Here is a 24,063-nt window from a genome sequence, read left to right on the forward strand (position 1 = left end):
TTCTTCTTTTTTTTTTTATTTTTGACAGGCAGAGTGGACAGTGAGAGAGAGAGACAGAGAGAAAGGTCTTCCTTTGCCGTTGGTTCACCCTCCAATGGCTGCTGCACCATGCTGATCCGATGGCAGGAGCCAGGTGCTTCTCCTGGTCTCCCATGGGGTGCAGGGCCCAAGCACTTGGGCCATCCTCCACTGCACTCCTGGGCCACAGCAGAGAGCTGGCCTGGAAGAGGGGCAACTGGGACAGAATCCGGCACCCTGACCGGGACTAGAACCCAGTGTGCCGGCGCCACAAGGTGGAGGATTAGCCTAGTGAGCCGCGGTGCCGGCTGAACCGTATGATTTTAAAGCACAGGACTTCTAGGAAAAGGCCAACGGACTTCCCCGTGTCCATCTCCACCAGGATGAAGCTCTTGGTGTTGGTAGTAGTCCCCAGGGAGTTTCCAGAAATGTCACTGCACTTTTTTTTTTTTTTTTTAAAGATTCTGCCTAGAAAAGCTGCCAAGTGCAATAACTTAATCTGTGACAGGGCCCAGACCCAACCCTCTATGCTGTCCCAGGACACATCATCATCTGTCCTCAGAGGAGACCGTCTAAGACTTAGATCTGCTGGTCGGCAAGACACGGCGCAGGTGTGAGTGGTAGCTTCTGCAGCACAGGACAGCTGCCCGCAGGAGGGACTCGTGTGCTCACGAGCAGTGTCTTAAGTGGGACCTCCTGTGGTGCCTGTATCCCGGTCACCCCTGGAAGTCCACACGACTCGGGAATGCTGGAGCCCTCCCCTACATCAGGGGAGCAGAAGCAAAGTCTGCTTCTTCCCAGAAGCCCTCTGTGTGAGATCAGTGTGGGAGTCTCTCCCCCTCCTCCCTTGTGCAGGGTCCGCCCATGGCCCGATGACGACCCTCAGTGCTCCTGTGCTGGGCACTTAATCCCACTGCACCAGCGCTGAGACCCGGGGCCCGGGAGGCGGTCAGGACGGAGGGTCTGCTCCACGAGCGGCTCAGGGCCATCACTGTGGGGGGGCTCCTCCCTCACTCGCGCTGTCCAGCTCTGCCCTCTGCCTCCTGCCACAGATGGCACAGCCATGGCTCCTGGAGAGTGGCGTCCCCTGCCTCCAGAACACTGAGAAACACGTTTCCTCCCCTTCTTTCCCAGTTTGTAGAATCGTCTTAGTGACACCGAAGAGACTCCGAGTTCGGGAGACCCTGGAAACTCTGGGGTCAAACACTCCTGGAGGGACAGTCTGTACTCGGCAGTACCGTCGTGTTCACAGCTGTTCACGAGTGGCATTTCCTGATGCCCCAGCAGGGGTAACCCTTGACTTTCTATCAACCTGTGCTGGCCATTCAAACCAGTGAAACCAGCCCACTTGACTCTAAGCAGGTATGTTTAATATCCTCCAAAAAATGTTGGGAGCCACCACACAGTCATATTTGGTCCTTAATATTTGCTGCAATAAGTAATAACAAAAAATATGAAATGAATCCTTTTAAGTGATTAGACATTGATTAATCCCAAGGTAACTACATGTATTTTGAAAATAAAGCAAATTCTCTCTCAGTCTAACGAACAGATTTGTGGAGAAAGTCTCACCAAGATCTCTACCCACAGCCTGGAAAACCTCACGTTATGTCATGAGCTTCATCCTACCAGCCTCAGACCTCTGCTGCCTACCCCAGGGCCCAGCACAGGGCAGGTGCTCAGTCAGAAACAGGGACTGGGGCGGCGTTCTGGTTCAGGGCACACGTGTGACACAGAGCCCTCATCATGCACTGGGCACTGTGCTTAGTGCTGTCCATGGTGAAGTCATTTAACCACCAGCTAATTCTGTGAGATAACACTATCGTCCCTCCTTGGAGCTGGGATTGTGGCAGAGCAAGTAAAGCCACTGCCTATGATGCCAGTATCCCATACAGGTGCCAGTTCGAGTCCCAGCTGCTCCACTTCTGATCCAGCTCCCTGCTAAAGGCCTAAGAAAGCAGTGGAGGATGGCCCAAATGCTTGGGCCCCTGCACCCTTGTGGGAGATCCAGAAGAAGCTCCTGGCTCTTGGCTTCAGCTTAGCCCAGCCCCAGCCACTGAGGTGACCTGGGGAGTGAACTAGCAGATGGGAGATCCCTCTCTAACTCTTTCAAATAAATAAATCTTTAAAAGCGAAACCACAAACACTCCACCCTTGACCCTCTTATACAGATGATAACACTGAAAATCAGAGCGCCCCAGGCACCTGCATGGAGTTTTAAAGGCCACTTTCAAGCTAAAATTTCCTTGTTTTCCATGTCTTTAAAGGTCAGCTCAGGGAGGACAGCGTGCATATCCACAGCTGATCAGTGGGCCTGGGACTGCTTGGCGACCACGTATATTAACAGATGCCATCTGGGCAACCATGCAGCGCACGAAGAGGTAAGTGTGTCCCTCCAAACCAGGATTAAGCTCCGGTCTCCAGGCTATTGAGAAGGCTTCGCAAACATGGAGAGCAGTCTGTCTTCACTGCCGGTTCTAATCTGATGCGTTCTCTCCCATCAGCTCTCACCCGCGGTTTGAAAGAGTGAGAGATTACGTGAACGAGTGAGTGAATGAGCGATGTCATTCCTGGAGAAAGGCTCACTGTGACAGCATTTGTTTTTCTGACTAGGAGATTTGCAGCTTCAACAAAAGGCAAATCACACCAGGACTTCATAGAATTAAAGCCAGCAGGAGGAGAGAGAAAGACTCCGGACAGAGAGAGGCAGAGCCAGCCCCGCAGGCTCAGTGGGAACCGGCTGCATCACCAGGGCACGGTGTCCCTGGCACCACAGATGCATAATGGGATACGAGAGGAGGCGTCCTGCCACGAGGACTGTGCCAGGGGTCAGAGATTAGAGAAAGTGTAGTGCCTGCACCACGAATGCAACACAAGGCCCCGCGTGACCTGTGTGCGCAAGGACAGCCGACAGAAAGACGTGAGGCAAGCGCCCCAGGACCAGAGACAGCCGCGTGGCTTCCAGCTCTGGGCTGGCCGGCTTCTGACGAGCGAGGGCGGGTGTCTCTACAGAAAGGCCACTGGCCAGCCACGGGGCTGGGGTTGGGGCTGGGGGCGCAGGGAGAACTGGCAGTTCGTTCCAGGTGATTAACTAGTGGTTACACCCTGGCAGGCCCTGGGCCAATCTGCAGTTGGCTGGCACACTGCTGTTTTTTCAAAGCCGTATTTGAATGCCCTGAGGGAGGCCATGGGCTCTGTGTCACACGTCCTCCTCCGCTGTCTGCCCTGTCAGCTGCCATGTCTGCAGGCTCCAGCACCACACACAGCAGCCAGTCCTGGGGCTCACTGGAGCCTGAGCTGGGGAAACTCGCCCGGCACCTGCAGATGTTCTTAACCTGAACTTGAGCCAGGGAGGGGCTGAACTTGGACGGGGAAAAAGCACTTTCATTTTGACAAAGTTCTAGCTAGAAGTTGGTGTTTCTGTCCATTTTCAATGCAGGGCAATCACCACAGCTTGAGCAGTGCCTGTGACTTTGTCACCACTTTGTCACCACTAAGACGGCAGCCTACTTCACGGTACACTGAGAGGCCCTTCCTGACCTCGCCGATATGAAGTCACGGTAGTTAGCAGATCCACCCAAGATCCATCTAGTGAGCTGATAAAAAGCTCATATATTACTATATCTAAAATTTTAAAATATTTTGCTGTAATTTATGAATAACTGATTACCCTTGTACTCCCATTTGTTTTTTTTTTTAAGATTTATTGATTAAAAGAAAAAGAGTTCTTTATTTATTTGAAAGGCAGAGTTACAGAGAGGCAGAGGCAGAGAGAGAAAGACAGACAGAGAGAGGTTTTCCATCCACTTGTTCACTGCCTAGATGGCCACAATGGCCAGAGCTGAGCCAATCTGAAGCCAGGAGCTTCTTCCGGGTCTCCCATGCAGGTACTGGGGCCCAAGGACTTGGGCCATCCTCCACCACTTTCCCAGGCCATAGCAGAGAGCTGGATCACAAGTGGAGCAGCCGGGACTCCAACCAGCGAATATATGGACATACAGGATGCCAGCACTGTAGGCGATGGCTTTACCCGCTATGCTACAGCGCCACCTCCCCTCCCCCCCTTTGTTTCACTGTATGTGTTTAAAAACATTACTCTTGGGGCCAGTGTTGTGGCACAGCAGGTTAGTCTGCTACCTGTGACACTGGCATCCCAGGTGGGTGCTGGTTTGTGTCCTGGCTGCTCAGTCCAATTCAGTTCACTGCCAATGGCCTGGAAAGCAGCAGAGGGCCCTGGCACCCATGTGGGAGACCAGAAAGAAGCTCCTGGCTGCTGGCTTCAGCCTGGCCTAGCCTTAGCTGTTGCAGCCATTTGAGGAGCAAACCAGTGGATGAAGAGATCTCTGTGTCTCTTCCTCTATGTAACTCTGCCTTTCAAATAAATATTGTTTAAAAAATTACTCTGAAAATCACCAGCATCGTGGCTCACTAGGCTAATCCTCCGCCTTGCGGCGCCAGCACACCGGGTTCTAGTCCCGGTCGGGGTGCCGGATTCTGTCCCGGTTGCCCCCTTCCAGGCCAGCTCTCTGCTGTGGCCAGGGAGTGCAGTGGAGGATGGCCCAGGTGCTTGGGCCCTGCACCCCATGGGAGACCAGGAGAAGTACCTGGCTCCTGCCATCGGATCAGCGCGGTGTGCCGGCTGCAGTGCGCTGGCCGCGGCGGCCATTGGAGGGTGAACCAACAGCAAAGGAAGACCTTCTCTATGTCTCTCTCTCTCACTGTCCACTCTGCCTGTCAAAAAAAAAAAATTACTCTGAAAATGGACCCAGTTTCCAGCAGACCCCTAAAAGGTGGCTATGACACAAAACCTCGCTGCATGTGGCTTGGACCACAGGCTGAAAGCTTGAAATAAGTTCTTCGGCAGTGTAAATTTAGTCGTCCAGGCACACGAGGGCCACTCACAGGGCTTTCCTTTGTTCCAAAGGGTTTTGTGTGAACTATTATGTTTTATTAAGCTGATGGGAGCAAAATGGCTTTAATCAACTTTACTGTGGTATAGTCAGAAGTGCACAAACACGCACTCATACCACAATCAAGATACAGTTTGCGGAGCAGAAAGTAAAATGTGGAAACAATGCTTCCTGCTCCCACCCCCTCCAAGCCTCCCACTCCCATGTGATAAGGGTACCTGCCCCTCCCTGAGGGACCCCAACCCAACCCTGAGCTACGGCAGGGAGAAGAGCCCCAAGGCAGCTTGGGTACACAGAGAGACGGCAACGCAAAAAATCAGTGGCTTAGGAACAGGTGTGACATAGATGAGGGTCCTTCTACAAGTTCATGGAAAAAAAAGGATTTAAAAGATAGGTTTGCTCTGGTGCAGGTCTGGTTAGGGGTCTTTGAAAAGTTCATGGAAATTGCCTATGACAACAAATGGGTGAGTGGATTTCAAAATTTGCTTATACCAAAACATGCTGATCTTGCATGTCAACAGTCCTCAAATGCCTTCCAACATATCAGTGTCTGCAACCGCGACCAAAGCCACAGCGGTCCACCGGCTGAGGGCAGGCGGGAATGTGACTGCCCCTCCCGACAGCTGATGGCCCTGGTGCCAACCACAGCGACATGAGCTGTGCGAACTCCTGCAAACCACAAGCATTCACTTTTTAAAAATTCCCTTGGACTGAATATTTGCTAACAAAATTGTGACAGAAGAACTCAGTTACAACGTGCTACACCAATAATGGTAGCCAGTCTCACACGGTGTCACTCGCCAACATGAACTCCCTACTACCTGCACACAGGTGACTTCCAACAAATGGCTTTTCCGCATCTCTTACAGTTTCACAATGTTTTCTCTCTGTAATTTTGCTAATATTTGCCTTAGAACAGAAGGGTTTTCCACTGTCACTGCATTCACAGGATTTTTCTTTCATGGAGGTTACGTGATAGACAGTGAGGGCTGCTGGATAGTAGAAAGGTATTCTACATTCCAATGCATTTTTTTCTGTGGGTTCTTTGATGTGTGCTGAAGACTGACCTCTGGCAAAGAGCTACCACAACCGTTGTACTGATAGGGTTTTTTCTGTTCGTGTGAATTTTGATGTCTGTTGAGGTGGAACTCCTAGAAAAACGTCTTTTTCTCATTTATTGTAACCACAGCAAGGACAAAAGCCTCCTGTCACCCTCAGGGACTCTAGGAAATTAGCCCAGTTTGTTTGCCCAGTAAACATTACCAAGATGGCAGAGGCGAAAACAGTTACAAAATTATTTGTATTAGGAATTGTTACTTAAGCTGTCAGTGGAGACTGCCGCCCTTTAATAAACCTGCTTCTCTGGCTAGAAGACAGAACAGCTAGAAAAGAATCACTCGCATTATGATATATCACTCGCATTATGATAGCTCCCCTATTCTTGTCAAGGCACCTTTTTTTTTTTTATTTGACAGGCAGAGTTAGACAGAGAGAGAGACAGAGACAGAGACAGAGAGAAAGGTTTTCCTTCTGTTGGTTCATCCCCCAAATGGCTGCTACGGCCCGTGCACTGCGCTGATCCAAAGCCAGGAGCCAGGTGCTTCCTCCTGGTCTCCCATGCGGGTGCAGGGCCCAAGCACTTGGGCCATCCTCCACTGCCTTCCCGGGCCACAGCAGAGAGCTGGACTGGCAGAGGAGCAACCAGGACAGAATCCGGTGCCCTGACTGGGACTAGAACCTGGGGTGCCGGCATCACAGGTAGAGGATTAGCCTAGTGAGCCGTGGTGCTGGCCCGGCACTTTCAACTCATTACTGAAACCCTCCAAACATATCTTTAGGGTGTAAAATAAATGGAAAAAAAAAATGGCATTCCGGGAGGGTGTCTGTGGGGTCTGTACCTGTTACACAAGTCTTCAGGGTGCTTCTTGCATTATTCAAGTTAGGCCAGCCAATTACCCTAAACAAACACGTGTGTTCCAAAGTCAAGTCTGTGCAAGAACGTTCATGGGCCGGTCCTTGCATAATAAGGATGTCGACAGAGATAAGTACTCAAAGGTACAAGTGATCCTCGTCCAACGTAAAGGGTGAGTCTTCCAGCACTTCCTTTAATAATGGCACCACTCAGTTACCTGCTGCAGGCAGAGCAGCATGCGGGAGACGCTTTCCAGCCCCAACACTGCATTGGCAGCTCTAGTTTTTCAGCCAGGAAACAGAGATGCAGGGACTGTAAGTGGCAAATCTGCTTCCCTACCTCACTCAACAACAGATTCCTGGTTCTCTCGCCAGGGTTTGCTAACTGTGCTTCAATGTCTCATTTTACAACAACTGAAGGGAGGGCGTCCATTCCGCTAGGGAGAATCTCACCTTCCGTATCCTGGAAGCACAGATGCTCCAAGAGGGGATAGTCCCTGCCCTCTCCCAGGCCAGGTGTCCACATTCTTCCCTCCCAGACCTCTGCTTGGAAAGCCCTCTCTGCTTTAACTCCCAGGAACTGCACAGCCAGGCAGACGCACCTGACTCCACCTGGTCATCTGTTCCTTCTTTCTCAACCTTGGTAAGCAAGTAACGACTCTGTGTAAGAGCATGCTTTCTAGCAAATTTAAGAATAATTGCAGAGACTGGACAGAGGATCACTACAAGGTCTGTGTTAGTCTTGGGTCATCAGCAGGTTAAACAAGCGCACTCATGAGATAAAGCTCAGATTTCCTTTGGTTCCTGTTTTCCACTGCCCCTTTAAATTTCCTTCCTTTATGTGAAATTCAGCCCATTTCATGATTTTTGTGCTGTTAGTCCTAGGTCCCTTCGCGCCACAAAACAGTCTAGCGAGCACGCCCAGAGCCACACGCCATGCAAACCTCTTTGATGTGCTGCTACATCTTTTCCGTTTCCTGGCGAAGGCGGGCTTCAGGGAGCACACGGAGGAGGAAGGGCTCCTCCTCCCCAACCTGCTGGCCAGGACTCAGGGGCTCCTGGGGTGCAGGGAGGAGGGGTGAGGAGGGCAGGAAGCTCCTCTCTCCGTGGTGTCATTCTACAGGGCATTGCACAGCAGGCACAGCCGATGTGCCAAGCTGGCTCTCCCACGGGATCACAGTGGGTGCTTCAGAGGCTCCCATGACAGGGCCCTCCCGTCACAACGTCACAACGCCGCTTGAGAAACCGGTTCTCCCACAAATCCTCTGCAACTTGGGTTTTGATCTGCCTCACTACCTGCTTTGGTGGACAGCTTTGTATGTTCAGTGTCTCAGAATTCTCCATGTAACAGCCTGTAACATCTGCCATTACACTGACCCTCTATACCACAGTCACGGCCACTTTGGTGGGGACGAGTGGTATTGTGGGAGGCAACCAGTTGGGGCCAGCATCGCAGAGGGGCCGGTGCTGTGGCATAGAACATTAAGCTGCTGCCTGCAGTGCCAGCATCCCATGTGGGTGCCAGTTTGAATCCCAGCTGCTCCACTTCCATTGCAGCTCCCTACTGATGTGCCTCAGAAGGCAATGGCAGATGGCCCAAATGCATGGGCCCAGTACTCATGTGGGAGACCCAGAGGAAACTCTTGTCTCCTGGGTTCAGCTGGCCGAGTCCCAGCTGTGGCAATCATTTGGAGAGTAGATCAGCAGATGGAAGACCTCTCTTTTTGTTTCTCCCACTCTCTTTTTAACTCTACCTTTCAGATAAATAAGTTTTAAAAAAATAAGAATTCACCAGAGTGGTCAGACAGAGAAAGCAGAGCTACACTTAGTGAACAGGATGCAAAGGAGCAGTGGGTATGAATTACAATCTGCAAAGTATACCTTCTGTTTTTCAAAGACTTATTTGTTTATTTGAAAGTCAGAGTTACAGAGAGAGAGAGAGAGAGAGAGAGAGAGAGAGAGAAATTTCCATCTACTGGTTCATTCCCCAATTGGCCACAATGGCCAAAGTTGTGCTGATCCAAAGCCAGGAGCCTCTTCTGGGTCTCCCACGTGGGTGCAGGGGCCCATGGACTTGGGCCACTCTTTACTGCTTTCCTAGGCCATAACAGATAGCTGGATCAGAAGTGGGGCAGCCAGCACTCAAACTGACACCCACATGGGATGCCGGCACTGCAGGTGGCAGCTTTACCCACTATGCCACAATGCTGGCCCCCAAAGTATACTTTTAATTGCAGTATCTTCTTAGTTAGGATGAATTTTTCCCATGATCCAACAGGCCTTCCCGGGGAGGGGGTGATTTGCATTTCTGGTGGAACTATGAAGCCTGCACCTCCCTTAGCTTTGGGACTAAGTGCCCGGCAGAAACCCTCCACGAGTAGGTGTGATACTCCGGTCCAGCCAGTGAATTCGCCAGTTGTCCCTCAGAGTCCCCTACTCAAAAGCCCTACAGTCCGAGCAAACCAGCTTGACCTCACCCAGAACTGGCTGCTTTGTACAGTAACTCTGACTGTACAAAGACTTAGTCTGTAGGAGGGGCACTCTCTGCCTCTGTGGGTGCTGAGTCCCTCCCAGGTTTCCCTCTGAATAAACCTGCTCTGGCTGTTGAGTCTGTGATCTGCCTCCTCCTTGTCCTTTCTCCCATACCCTAACACCTAAGATCATTACACTTCACCCAGGCTTTTTCTTGACTTCAATTTAAACATACCTCTTCCACAGGCATTACTTTTTTCAGTCTGTCCTGCATTTTGGTGGTTTTCAATAAACAGGTGCTCTCAACGCTGGCCACCCCATCCCGAGACGTGAAATCAGCTCTGTGCCTCCTTCCAAGGGAGCTCATCATGCTATGTTTGTCTACATACAAACGAAGAAGGCAGCATAAACTCAAAGCCTAGGGCTCACGAGGACGACGGTCAGACTCATCCATACACACGATGGGCCTTACAAACAATGCCCTACCCTCTCTCTCATCCCACTGTGATCATTTCGGCCAATCCACCCCCAGGGCAGTGCCTAGTGGGTGGGAGTGAGCAGGGTTCTCTCTGGGCCCTCAGCTCTGCGCCTCCTCCAGCAGTACACCCCAGGGCCCTCACATACCTTACCTTAGCCCTGTCCCCCTGGGCAGACCTACAGTCCTTTATTCCTTCATTCACTCCATTATTCTTGAGCAACTCTTTGGACCAAACACTGTTCCTGGTGCTGACATCAGAAGAGGGGCAATCCCACAGAAGTTTTGCCCTGAGTAGAACTGAACTCCTACACAGGTACCTTGAGTACAGATGCGAAATAGCACCAGGTCCCACTCTCCCAGCCTCCCATCTTAGCTTAAGGTATATCCTCAGCCTCCCTTTAAGATGCCTGATTAACCACGTACTAAAATTAACACACTGACTTGAGGGAGCTGTGCAACTGGCCCTAAACAATCCGGTCATGGCAATCATGAGCTCATTTAGGTCTCCAATAATGAACGTCTCAGCCGGTGCCACAGCTCACTAGGCTAATCCTCCGCCTTGCAGTGCTGGCACACTGGGTTCTAGTCCCGGTCAGGGAGCCAGATTCTGTCCCGGTTGCCCCTCTTCCAGGCGAGCTCTCTGCTGTGGCCAGGGAGTGCAGTGGAGGATGGCCCACGTGCTTGGGCCCTGCACCCCATGGGAGACCAGGATAAGCACCTGGCTCCTGCCTTCAGATCAGCGCGGTGCGCCGGCTACAGCGCGCCGGCCGCGGCGGCCATTGGAGGGTGAACCAACGGCAAAGGAAGACCTTTCTCTCTGTCTCTCTCTCTCTCACTGTCCACTCTGCCTGTCAAAAAAAAAAAAAAAAAAAATGAACGTCTCAATGGTCCACATTGTCTCTGGGGTTTTATTTCAGGGGACCCAGGCAGGAAGAACTGCCACTTCAATGCAGCCCCAAGCCCACAGTATTGCTGTTCAATCTAGAAAGGCCACAAGCACTACTGACCAACCAGGAGCCTGGACATGTGCTGAACACACACCCCACAAGCCCCAACTTCAATCCATGAGGACTTTGAGCCCAAACCCCTCGGGGAGCTTGGGAACTGAGCAGTAGCTGCCTGGCTCCTGGCTCCGCCCACTATACTGAACTTCCTTCCACCTTCCTGCTGTCAGCGACGGGCTTTCTGTGCATCAGACGAGCACACCCGGTTCTGGGGCAGCTGTTCTGTGTCGTCAGCTTTGATTAGCAAAGCAGTGCTATGGAGCCAAGAAGGCTCAGGAGTGGGGTGAAGACTGTGCCAGCTGGGAGCCGCGGGCATCAATCAAGACGGGAGCTCAGGAAACTGACATCTGGACAAAGAATTCCAAGAGATGAATCGCTTCTGAACATTTCAAAAGGGGCCCACAATATTCTACATATGCGTTACCAATGTTTATAGGAAATAGGTTTGGCGTAGACATCTGACTTTTCTCTGAGAGCCCATGGATCTGGCAACTCACCCGCCCATCTCGCTGAGTATACTGTCACCTGGCTGCCCCTGCAGAGGCTGCAGTCCACAGACAGGTAAGCATCCTTCTGAAAAGTGAGCCTTCTGGCCTCGCCTCCCTCTGGCAGCAGCTCAGAGGCCGGGCTCTGACACATCAGCCACAGCCCTGACTTCCCTCTGGGCTGCAGAGATGAGGGTGTGTGCTTGGCTGCTGGAAGCTGAAGGAAGACAGATCCTGCGCGCCCAGGCCCCGACGACAGCAGAGAATCTGTTAAACCCTGTTAGCCCCACCCACAGGGTCGCCCTTTCAACCAGACCAGCAGCAGAAGAAAGCTCACCCCTGCAGAGCGCAGAGGCAGGATGCTGTGTCTCTGCAGGACTCCAGCACAAAAACCCGCCCCAGGTACTGCAACCCCGCCTTCCTGCTGGCAACACAGAACACTGGAATTTTCCACTGGGGTGGGGTGCCCCACTGTGCACAGAAGCGCCCCTGAGGAAGAGACCTGTGGCAGCAGAGCCAAGTAAGCGGCCTCTGCAGGGTGCAAACAGAAGCGCCAGGCCCGACATGGCCACCAGCGCCAACCTGGGTTGCCATGGCAACTGTCTGTGATACTTTCCTGCTGGGTTCTTGTTTCTCCAACTATCTGCCTACATTCTGAGGATACTGTCAGTTGACGCCAAGTAGCTAAGGACAGAGTCACGATTTCTCAACTTGAGCTTACGTAAGAAATCTCCTTTGTGAAATTGCATCAGATCACACTTGCAAAATGAGGCCTGCTGTGACCGTGAACCTGGCCGGGCTGGGGGTGTGTCTAACGATCGAGGTGAGGTGCCAGAGACACTTCAGTGGGCCCTGCATCTGCACTTGGACCCCGCCTGCTCTGCAGGGTACTCTGGGTCTTGGCTGCGTTTCACATTCACAGACCAAGAAAGGGGAAGCAGAGTTTCCACCTTAAGTCCAAGTGAGTATTGAAAAATGGAACCTTCGGGGCCGTCACTATGGCACAGTGGGTTAATGCCCTGGCCTGAAGCGCCGGCATCCCATATGGGAGCCAGTTCTAGTCCCGGCTGCTCTACTTCCATTCCAGCTCTCTGCTATGGCCTGGGAAAGCAGTAGAGGATGGCCCAAGTCCTTGGGCCCCTGCACCCACGTGGGAGACCCGGAAGAAGCTCCTGGCTCCTGGCTTCGGATCGGCGCAGCTCCGGCTGTTGCGGCCATCTGGGGGAGTGAACCATTGGATGGAAGACCTCTCTCTCTCTCTCTGCCTCTCCTCTCTCTGTGTAACTCTGACTTTCAAATAAAATAAGTAAATCTTTAGAAAAATGGAAACTTCACTGGAACTATCTTAAAAACAAGTCAGCAAATAACTACCAGGTCTTTCACATAACCAGAATGCTATGATCACATTAACTGAAGGAAGACTCAAGTTAGGGAGCTTGTCAGACAGCCAGAGAGAAGCTTCTGTCCAATGCACAGTATCTCTTTCCTGTCCCTCCCTTCACCTGCACTGCTGAACACGTCTCTAAGGCATTCCCTGTCCCACACAGGTATCCCAGGCGAAGACACGAGAAAGCTTCTAGCTTTGAGAAAGCTGTGGTTCCAAGGCTGTTTCTCGCTTTAAGATACGAAAGCAACAGGCCAGGGGAGGCCGAGTGTGTTCTCTGCAGAGTCGTGTTGTGCCTGCCGCCTCCTGCCATCACTTCTGCAGTGGGAGGTGGCCTGCAGATCCTTCTGCTCATGTCTGTCGTCTCCCTTACGGCAGCAAAGGTGCCGTGCTGTTCTGCTGGTCTACTTCTTGTCGTATCCCGCACAACACATGGCCTTAATTATGCAGCAGACCTACAATTAGTGTGAAAACTATTTTTATTTTCCATAAAGCAACTTCCCACAGCTGTTCTCACCTTGTACCCCTTTTCCTTCTGTGCTACACGTAAAGCAAGTCTGCAAGTGTCTACTGGCCCACGCGCCTGGCTTGCCTGCTGAATTCATGAGTGGCAAGAAAATCGAATTTTGGCAGGGTCTTCCACTCTAAGGAAATCAAGTTTGAAACATTTTAAAATATGACTTAAGATCCAAGAAAATGATGTAACATGAAAGTTTCTTTAAAAACGATGGAGGGGGGCCGGCACTGTGGTGCAGCGGTTAATGCCCCAGCCTGAAGCGCCGGCATCCCATATGGGCGCCGGCTCGAGTCCCAGCTGCTCCACTTCTGATCCAGCTCTCTGCTGTGGCCTGGGAAGGCAGTGGAGGATGGCCCCTGCATCAGCATGGGAGACCTGGAAGAAGCTCCTGGCTCCTGGCTTCGGACCGGCGCAGCTCTGGCCATTATGGCTATCTGGAGAGCGAACCAGTGGATGGAAGACCTCTCTTTCTCTGCCTCTCCTCTCTCTGAGTAACTCTGACTTTCAAATAAATAAATAAATCTTTAAAAAAATGATGGAGGAAATAACCTTGTGCAACACTGCCCACACTCCTAAAATCACAACAGATTATGACGTTCTTGCTGTGCCCGACTCCACTCTCCTGTCTGCGGTCCAGGAATCACTGCCAGGATGTAGTGATGTGGGGCCAGCGCTGTGGTGTAGCAGTCTAAGCCTCCACCTGTAGTGCTGGCATCACAGCTTCCTGGCTACTTCCAATTCAGCTCTCTGCTGTGGCCTGGGAAAGCAGTAGAAGATAGCCCAAATACTTGGGCCCCTGCACCTACATGGGAGACCTGGAAGAAGCTCCTGGCTCCTGGCTTCGGATTGGCACAAGTCAAGCCATTACAGCCATTTGGGGATGAACCAGTGGAAAGAGGACCTCTCTTTGTCTCTCCCTCTCTCTCTCTGTAGCTCTGCCTTTCAAATACATAAATAAATTAAAAAAAAAAAAAAAAAAAAAGATGGAACAATGTTTGGAGAGGTCTGGAAACAGAGGACCGGGGCAGCCCTACTTCCAGTGCCAGGCTGCCCTCTCCACCTCAGAATTCCACTGTGTCTCCCTTTGTCCTCGCACCCCCTCTTCCAGCACAGGGAGAAGTCCCCCTCCTCCTGCCTCAGTGAGCCCGGGGGCTACCTGACTCCTGACGCACACACTTCCCCTCCTCATCACCTGTCTTCTCCATGTGAACACTGTCATCACCTTTTGTCTCTCTCATGCTAAAAATCCAGGCACTTCTGCCTCCTCTGAATGTGCTGTCACCTCAAGGCACCACTCGGTCGACTTTCCTTCCCACCCAGCGGCCCTACACAGATGCTCCGTGGCAGTGCTCTCGAACTGCAGTGCACATGTGAACACCTGGGGGCTGTGTGACTCAGCAGCCCCCTCGGAAGCTGCTTTTGCAGTGAGCAGCCAGGGGCCCCCTCACCCACCCCTCACCAGCAGGCGTCCTCCTCCTCCACGGCCTGGCAATGGCTCTGAAACGTCACCTTCTCTTCTCCAAACCTGCAGCTGCTTCCTCAACCTGGGTAGTCCGTCCACAGCACTGCCCACCACCACGGCTCACCCCCACCCTTCTCTTGCCTCGGTAGTCTGTCCACAGCACTACGTGTCATCATGGCTCACCCCCACCTTTCTCCTGCCTCGGTAGTCTGTCCACAGTGCTGTGCATCACCACAGGTCACCCCCACCTTTCTCCTGCGACCTCTAGGGCTCTGTTTCCACCTGCAGCTCCAGCTTCTTTCAATGTAGCTCCTCCTCCTGTCACCTGAAGGAACCTCATGACCACAGAGTGGGGACCCTCCTGATTCAGCATTTGTGTTTCTCTCCCTTCCCTTGGGGCTCCCAAGTTCCACCCAAGTACATGATTCAAACGTGCTGTCTCCATGGCCCCCAACTGCATTCCAGCCTCCAACTAGCTCAGTTCTCTCTACCTGGACAAGCTGTTCCTTCCTGAAACTGCTCAAGTTTCAAATCAACCACCAGGCCTAACTGTCCTCTATGTCCCACACTCTCTTCTCTGAGTGTTGATGAGTGGTTTTTATTTCAGCCCCACAAGCGCATGGCCTCTTGGGCATCCCTTGGTTGCTCCTGTCCCACTGAACAGATCACTAAGAGCTAAGCCAGAGGTGGAAGGTGACTCTGGGGTGCCCCAGCGAGATGACTGTGCTCTGAGACTCACTCAGTGATGCTTTCTCCATGGGCCTCAGCCCACAGAGGAGCACAAAGTCTTGTGTGTCCTCCACTTTCCCGGGCTTCCTCTGTCAAGCTTCTCTTGCATCGTATCACCTGTGTCCTCCAAGTTCTTACTTTTCTCTTCCGTACTAGCATCAAAGAACAAATGATAACGTATTTCATGATCCTCTCTGGCTTTGTTTTTGCTTCTGAAATTGGGCAATGAGTGTTCCAGTGAGCCAAGCAGAGGAGTCTGGCTTTAGAAACAGAAAAAGGGGCTGACGGAAGCAAAAACAAACACAAAAGCAGACTGGTCATTCCACGGTACTTTCCTTGTAAGGTGGGACGGGGAACAAATCAACAGAAAAATCACTAATGGATTAACATCAGGTTCCTGTAGAGCCCCCCCCCCCTTTTTTTTTTTGGTAAAAAGATGAAAGCAAAGGGAACTTAACCACCACACCAACTGAGAGAGTCCCGTTTGGACAATGTGGCTGTTACCTCCCTGACCAGGTTTCTCTGGTCAGGGAACAGCTCAGTTTCAGCTTGGTGACTGGAACCCCAGCATGAGTGACGTCATTTTGATTTCAGCTCCGCTCTGCGCGGTCCCTGTGGGAGCCTGGTCCACAACAACAGCTCCCTGTAGTTTTATTTAATGTTGATGATCAGCCAAGTGTTTTAAAAATAGTTATTTATTTGAAAGACAGAGAGACAAACAGACACAGAGAGAGCATCCCTATCCCCTTGTTCATTTCTCAAATGCCTATAACAGCCAGGCTTGGGCCAGAGCCAGGAGCTGGGAACTCAATCCAGGTCTCCCTCGTGGGTGGCAGGAACTACTTGAACCATCGCTGCTGCCCCCCAGAGTCTGCATTGGCAGGAAGCTGGAGCCTACAGCCAAGCAAGGAATCTAATCAGACCCTCCAACATGGTATGTGAGTATGAACGTCTTAACCATTAGGCCACACGCCAATACCTCAATCATTTATTTTTATAAAATTACATGGCTTTTTCCTTCCCCATCAGCACTCATTTCTTGAACAACATCCATTCAATACCATCCACCTCTCCCACGTCACATTCCATCATCACAATGCTATTCTTCGTCATCTGAGACACAGTGCCAGCAGAGCACCACCACTCCTGTGTGACGCAGTGTTTCATCTTAGATCCCACCACATCTGGCACTGGGGAGGGGCTCAGAGTGATAAGGAAGAGGAGGGAGGCAGGGCACGCACTCCCCACCTTGCCAGGAAGCAACGAGGACAGCAGTCACGCAGGCAGCTGGGGATGGCGGCAGACCCCACCCTACCCCAGCCCGTCTGAAGCCAAACCCTGGTGTGAGGACACCACGTCCCTGTGCCCTGACTCAGTGCTGGGTGCTCTGGGAGGAGACACACACGTTCAAGACAAGGTTCTGCCCGCAAGCGGTGCGTCCTCTATGGCAGCTGAACGCACCATAACACACAGCAGGACAGCATCACAGTCCACCATCCCCAGAATGGTTGTTTGAGCAAGTGGCTTCTGCGGGAACAGTTCCAGTGTGTGAACGGTGTGAGTGCACAGTGTCCCCACAGAGGCTCTCTGCTCAGGTGCAGCCACACTGCTGACCTCACAGGGAACCAGAACCCTGGGGCCCAGGTCAGCGGAGATCCCACAGTTCCCATCCCAGAATCAGATGCACAGTCCTTGGCAGCGACTCTTAACTGGCCACAGGAGCAGCCACAGTGTCGCCGAGGTGCTACAGCCAACTGTCTTCTTTCAAGTCTTCGGAAGAGATGGAAAGCGAAGTTGTTAAGACTAGAGTCTCCAGACAATTAGATTTCTCCTACAATTTCTCATTTTCAAGTGGCTTCTTACTGTGATATTGTAGTGTAACAAGCATGTATCTTGGTCTTCATCCACAGGTCTGCCCCAACCCGGACAGGGGAGGGGGCTGAGGATGAGCTGAGCACCAACGGCCAAGGACGTCCTCAACCGTGCTTCGAGAGCTTCCAGAATGTGGACACACTGAGTGCGGGAAACGTGGTGCACCTGCAGAGGCCACAGAAGTTTGGCGGTGCCCCTGCTGCCACCCCTGCCTCTGCAGCTGTCTCATCACACGCTGCTCCTGGGTTGCAGCCTTAGAATAAACCAGGCATCTAGGAAGCTGACTGTTTTCCTGAGTTTTGTGGAACATTCTAGCAAATGATCAGACTCCAGGAGAGGGCCGTGGGAATCTGGATATATAGCCTTCGGTCAGAGACACAGGCGACTGAGCACAGCAACTGTCCTCTTAAGTGGTGGCAGACTTGTGGGACACAGTCCTTAACCTGTGGGATCTGATGCTACCCCCCAGGCAGACAGTGTCAGAGTGGAGTTAAAATTGGAGAACTGCTTGGTGTACGAAAACCCACACATTTGGTCCCAGAAGGGTTCTGTGTTGAACGTGAGGACTGAGAAAAACAATTTTTCTGTTGTGTGGGGTTACAAAACCACTTGGTCTTTGAGAAAAAATTTGGACACGGCCTTGTGGCTGCTTAGCAAACAGACTATGTGGGTAGAATGCTCAGAATTACACAAGCCTGTTAGGATATAATGAAAACAGCAAGCAGGGGCACAGCGGGGCTAGTGTGGAAGGCGGCTCCTGGCGTGTGAGCACGGCGCTAGCCACGGACAGGCAGGCTCTTTACATTTCTCATCCCCACCAGTCTGGGCCATAAATCAGACATTCCAAATCAGAGTATGACGGCATCCTGACAGCTGGCTAGCTACCCATGGAAAAATAAAGTTAACTCCCTGCTTTAAACTTTCATGAAAAACAAGATCAGGTACATTTCAAAATTAAAACACATACACCAGATAAGTATGAGAAAAACGCGGATGTAGATGGCCAGTTCTACACTCTTAGGGTGAGCACAGGTCTTTATAGCACAACACCAAAGAAGCGGCGTGAAGCACAGACGGCGTGTCAGCAAGTGATAAGGGAGAAGAAGCCAGAAGCAGCATGAGCCGCGTCAACAGTGCAACCAAAAAGCGCAAGAACACATTTAAAATAAACATGATGAAGAGCTCACATTTCTACAGTTGTTCAACTCACAGGAATATAAGCTTGCTATACGCAGATAAGTAAGACAGCGGCCATTTCTCAGCTAACAGACTGCTGAAAACATTCACAAACTGTCACATCCAAGGACAGCAGGCATGCAGAGAAATGCTTGCTGATACAGGATTGGGGAGAATAACTACCACCTCTTCTGTGAAAGATTCTTTGGTAACACGTATCACAATACCTCCACAGTGGATACTCTCTATGGTACAGCAATCCCACTTTTGGAAATTTTACCCAGAAAATTCCAAGAAAAATATAAATCAGCATATGTGCAAAGTATTCGACAGTCCTTATATATGGGCAAAAAACTGAAATAATCTCAGTGTTTAGTCATGGAAAAGTGGTTAAATATATATTGACCCATGTATAAGGTATTAAAAAGTCAAGATCTAGATATGTTTTCCTTGACATACAAAGTTATTTATAGCATGTCGCTTAGTGAAAAAATAGAAAAAGCGAATTACACACCAACGTGTAGAACAGCTTCTTTAGGAAGTGCATGCATGCCTACATGGAGCGAGCAGGTGAGTGTAGAGAGGGGTGGCAGCTTGGGCCCCTGGGCCCCTGGGGCTGGGGCGGCTCCCAGGCTGGTGAAGCTGGACTGGGCGTGAGCGTCCAGTCCCCGCCCAGGGGCTCACAGGCTCATGTCACTCTCTGCCTCGGCACTTCTGTGCCCTGTGCCCTGGTCTTGTTTTACCTTAAAAAACCCAGATGTGGAGCTCAGTCCTTGCACAACAAACACATTCCCAACAAGCCTTGGGAGAGTGTGCTGACTTCACCCGCCTTCCTCCCACCAACAGCTGCTCAGCCTGGCTCCTGCCGGATTCCTGGGGAAAATCTGCGGCCAGAGAATACCAGGCCCTGTGAAAGGGTAAACTGAGTCAGGAGTCCTCTTTATCATTCGTTCTGTACACAGATATGGACGTGTGTTCCTGTCTGTGTGCACATACATGTGAGTCTGAGTACATACTTATGCATATGCCAATACATGTGTGTGCATGTATGTGGAGAGAGAGAGAGAATTTCCTTCCCTTGAATATTTAAAACTCCAGAGGCCAGCGCCGCGGCTCACTAGGCTAATCCTCTGCCTCGTGGCGCCGGCACACCGGGTTCTAGTCCCAGTTGGGGCGCCGGATTCTGTCCCAGTTGCCCCTCTTCCAGGCCAGCTCTCTGCTGTGGCCAGGGAGTGCAGTGGAGGATGGCCCAAGTGCTTGGGCCCTGCACCCCATGGGAGACCAGGAGAAGTACCTGGCTCCTGCCATCAGATCAGCACGGTGCGCCAGCTGCAGCGTGCCGGCCGCGGCGGCCATTGGAGGGTGAACCAACGGCAAAGGAAGACCTTTCTCTCTGTCTCTCTCTCTCTCACTGTCCACTCTGCCTGTCAAAATAATTAAAAAAAAATAAAAAATTTAAAAAAACTCCAGAAAGCTGTAATTCAAAAGTCAACAGTGCTATCTGCATCCAGTCAAAGCTCCAGTTGGTGTTCACATCCTTCTTCAAATGTCACTACTATCTTAAGAGAAAAAAAAAAAAAAACCACACACACACACACACACACTTCGAAGAGAGGCCACACAGCTGAGCTTCTCTGGGTCTGCACATACCGGCCCTGCAGGAGGCCAGCCCCTTCAATTCACCCCAACTGTGTGGGCGCAGCCTCCTTGGGGTCCGTACTGGGCCCTTTCCTGCCTCTCCTGAGTGCCCTGTCACAGGCCAGGGACTGCAGGGCTCACGAGGCCACCAAACCCCATCTTGGCCCAAACTGACCTCCTCCTGTGGAGCCTGCCTTCGGCAGCTTCAACAGAAGCCACGGCTGCATTCCAGAGCCGGGGGAGCCCTCGCCTCCCGCCTCTGCCTTGGATAGAAAGTGAAGATAGAGGAGATCAGGGCTCCTTTCCCAAACCAGCCCTGCACTTTCCTCTTCCTCTCGGGTCAAGGGAACAAAGGGCCGCTGTACTCCAGCCTCCTGGAAACCTCACCCACAGGAGCTCCTGAGAGTAGCTGCCCCCTCCACCCCCGACCGCCCGGGGCAGAGGGACAGAGCCTGCCTGACTTCCCTCCGGCTTGTCTGGTGGAGCGGGGCCTCCGCAGGAAGTACCCTAAGCAGACTTACGGCCGCCTCTCCTCCAGTTCTAGTCTGCTGGGGAAGACTTGCCCAGCTAGCCTCTCACTGTCCCAGAACCCAGTGCTGCTATGGCAGTCAGCCCCTACCACGGGGCCTTCGGCAGAGGGCCGGAAAGCACTCCTGAGGCCATGACAGCAACTTCCTGTCACAGCACCTGCTGACAGTGAGAGCGTGGACACAGCCAAGTCAGCAGGGCCAAAGAACCACACAGGACATGTGCTCCCAGGAAACACCCACGGGACCTCCACAGCCGGCCACAGGCTGCACGCGGCGGGCAGACGGGCTCTGGCCAGGCCACTCAGGAGCGATCTGCCTGCGTTAAAAAGGCCTTAAATTAGCTATACATGCATGCAGACTCACCAAGTGAAACACTTAAACATGCGCAGTTTCTGGGAAGTACATCTCAACACAGCAGAAAAATTAAAAATTGGAAATTTTACAAACAGAGGTATCTAGATTTTTCTAAAAATCACAATGTTGGGTATGATTCTGTGGACATTTTCACTGACCAAAAATCACAACACACAGTGGTCGATAATAAGTAAAATACACAGTGCATTGGATACTAATATTAAGGAAAAAATCCAAGAGGGAGTTCAGAGACTTGCAGGGCTAAACTGCTGGGTGTGGAGCCGGGAAGTCCCCAGTGAGGATGCTGAGAAGCACCCTGAAGGAGAGCAGGGAGGGAGCGGTGCAGGGAGCCCAGGGAAGACAACAGCCCCAGCAGAGTGCTCACACGAGGGAGGTGGCCAGGGTCTTAGGGAACAAGGAGGCTCTTACAGCTCCCAGCTGAGTCAGGAAGAGGACAGAGAGAGGCAGGGGTTCCACAGACTACAGACAGGATTCGTCGCTGACTAGGCGAGAGAGCCACAGTTGCTGATTTCTCATAGCAGAGGTAAAAAGAAAGGGGAAAAGTACTTTTGTCACCGCATTGGCGCCATGGCCGGGGCAGATGCCGAGTCTGCGATTCTGTCATAGCTGCGGGAATATCCTGACGGAGGGAACATGCGCAGCTGTCTGTACTTGACAGGCAGTCAGCCGTGTTGGCCGACTTTCAGCAACAGGCCGCCCCGGCAGCCTCCGTGCTGTGGCCTTGGGGATGCGAGCACCCCACCTTAGCCGCATATGCCATCTCCCCACCTCCCTGGGCATGCTTTGGCCCTGTCATCGCCTGAGGCGGCCGTGGGGGCCCAGCCAGGAACACCCTCCAGGTCCTCTACCTGGAGCTGCTGGACCTTAGCACCTGCTGCGCGGCTAACGAGAAGCAGGACCCCGGAAACAGAACAAGGAACAAACTCCGTCAGATTACTCAGCAATGCCCTGCACAGGTGAACTGTCAATGGGCCCCACCTGTGAAGTGAGCTTTGCGATTAGAGGAAGCGGCCGGCGCCGCGGCTCACTAGGCTAATCCTCCGCCTTGCAGCGCTGGCACAGCAGGTTCTAGTCCCGGTTGGGACGCCGGATTCTGTCCCGGTTGCCCCTCTTCCAGGCCAGCTCTCTGCTGTGGCCAGGGAGTGCAGTGGAGGATGGCCCAGGTGCTTGGGCCCTGCACCCCATGGGAGACCAGGAGAAGCACCTGGCTCCTGGCTCCTGCCATCAGATCAGTGCCGTGCGCCGGCCACAGCACGCTGGCCGCGGCAGCCATTGGAGGGTGAACCAACGGCAAAGGAAGACCTTTCTCTCTCTCTCTCTCTCTCACTGTCCACTCTGCCTGTTAAAAAAAAAAAAAAGAGAGAGAGATTAGAGGAAGCACTCTCACTTCTTTTTTTTCCCTAATATTTGTTTTACTTGAAAGGCAGAGTTACAGACAGAGAGAGATTTTCCATCCGCTGGTTCACTCCCCAAATGGCTGCAACAGCCAGGGCTGGGTCAGTCCAGGGCCAGGAGCCAGGAGCTTCCTCTGGCTCTCCCACGTGAATGCAGGGGTGCAAGCACTTGGGCCATCCTCTGCTGCTTTCCCAGGCCATTAGCAGAGAGCTGGATGGGAAGTGGAGCAGCTGGGATTTGAAGTGGTGCTCATATGGGATGCAGGCACCACAGGTGGGGGCTTAAAGCTTGGGCCCCCATTCACACTTCAAAGCCCATAGTCCTTTTTTTTTTTTTTTTTTTTAAATTATCTCACCAACTAGGAAAAACATCTATACTTACTCAACAGGTCAGGGAGTAAGGACTTGGCCTGGACAGTTATATATGATTTGGGAAAACAAAGAAATTTGGCTGAAAGTAATCTGGTAGAATGTAACCTGAACAAAAGCCAACTAGACCAAGGTAGGTAAAATCGATATAAAGTTGCTTCTAAATTACTGTCCTTATCACAAATAACATCCAGACACAGACTCGCATGTCTGTCTTGGTTATGAAACTTTCTGGAGTTCATGCTTACTCAAAGTGTTTGGAGGAACCAGCGCTGTGGCGTGAAAGGTTAAGCCTCCACCTGTAGTGTCAGAATCCCATGTGAGCACCAGTTCAAGTCCTGGCTGTTCCATTTCCCATCCAGCTCCCTGCTAATGTACCTGGGAAAGCAGTAGAGGATGGCCCAAGTGCTTGGGCCCCTGCAGCCACATGGGAGACTCAAAAGAAGTTCCAGGCTCCTTGCCCAGCCCTGGACATTGGGCCATTTGGAGAGTGAACCAACTGATGGCAGATCAATCTCTCTCTCTCTCTCTCCTTCTCTCTATCGCTGTCATTCAAATAAATAAATAAATGCCTGAGGGTGCCACACAAAGGCTAAAAGGGCTGCACTGTGCGGTGCATACACTTCTCCCTATTCCTTCTTCCAGAAATACCGCCAATCTCTATACACCCTAACAACACTCTGAAACATGAAGACAAATAGACAGACAAGCCAGGGACTTTGAAGCATTAAAAATAACACAGCACTGAGGTCTCTGGCCTTTCTTATGCCTTTTATATTCTAGACTGGGTGCCACAGAGGCCACTAGAAACAGGCACAGATGAAAAACAAAACCAAGGAAGGGTCAGCCTAGCAAGGCAGAAAAATGTGACATCATCACCCAACTGCGGTCAAATCCCACGAGGAAAGCTGTAGCCCTGCCTCCAGGCCATCAGCAAAGGCCAGCTGGGGGCCTGGACTTCCACCTACACCTCTCCTCTCCTGAGAGCATCCACGGAAGTTGAATGGGGAACCTCAACCTCCACCCCAGTGGGCATTAATAGGCCCTTCCCCTGCTGGTGTGCAGGCTGAGACAGAGTTTTCAAGCAAGATAGAGAATTCCGTAACACAATACCCAAAATATCAAGAAGGTAAAAATTCACACTGTGCACCAAACCCCAGGAAAACCTCACCCTGATTGAGAAAGGAAAGTAAACAGCTGCTGTCTCAGCTGGTTCTTGCTGCTCTAACAGAATACCATGCTCTGGGTAATTCATAATAAACAGTGGCTCCAGGTTTGAGAAGCAAGGCAGTTAACACTGAGGGGCCAGAATCCAGAGAGGGCCTTTGTGCTGGGGCAT

The 24,063-nt window shown here is 51.8% G+C and overlaps 2 long non-coding RNA genes across 2 annotated transcripts in view; one reads left to right on the top strand and one right to left on the bottom strand.

Moving 5' to 3' along the window:
• Window positions 1-24,063, bottom strand: part of LOC138850120 (uncharacterized) — a 117,234-nt gene that overhangs the window by 68,230 nt on the left and 24,941 nt on the right. The window lies entirely within an intron of this gene.
• Window positions 10,712-13,712, top strand: LOC138850121 (uncharacterized). The gene is made up of 2 exons (XR_011389644.1): window positions 10,712-12,239; window positions 12,366-13,712. It is a non-coding gene; the product is annotated as an uncharacterized lncRNA (long non-coding RNA).

The sequence above is a fragment of the Oryctolagus cuniculus genome, chromosome 6 (assembly GCF_964237555.1).
Source record: "Oryctolagus cuniculus chromosome 6, mOryCun1.1, whole genome shotgun sequence".
NCBI classification, from domain to species: Eukaryota; Metazoa; Chordata; class Mammalia; order Lagomorpha; family Leporidae; genus Oryctolagus; species Oryctolagus cuniculus.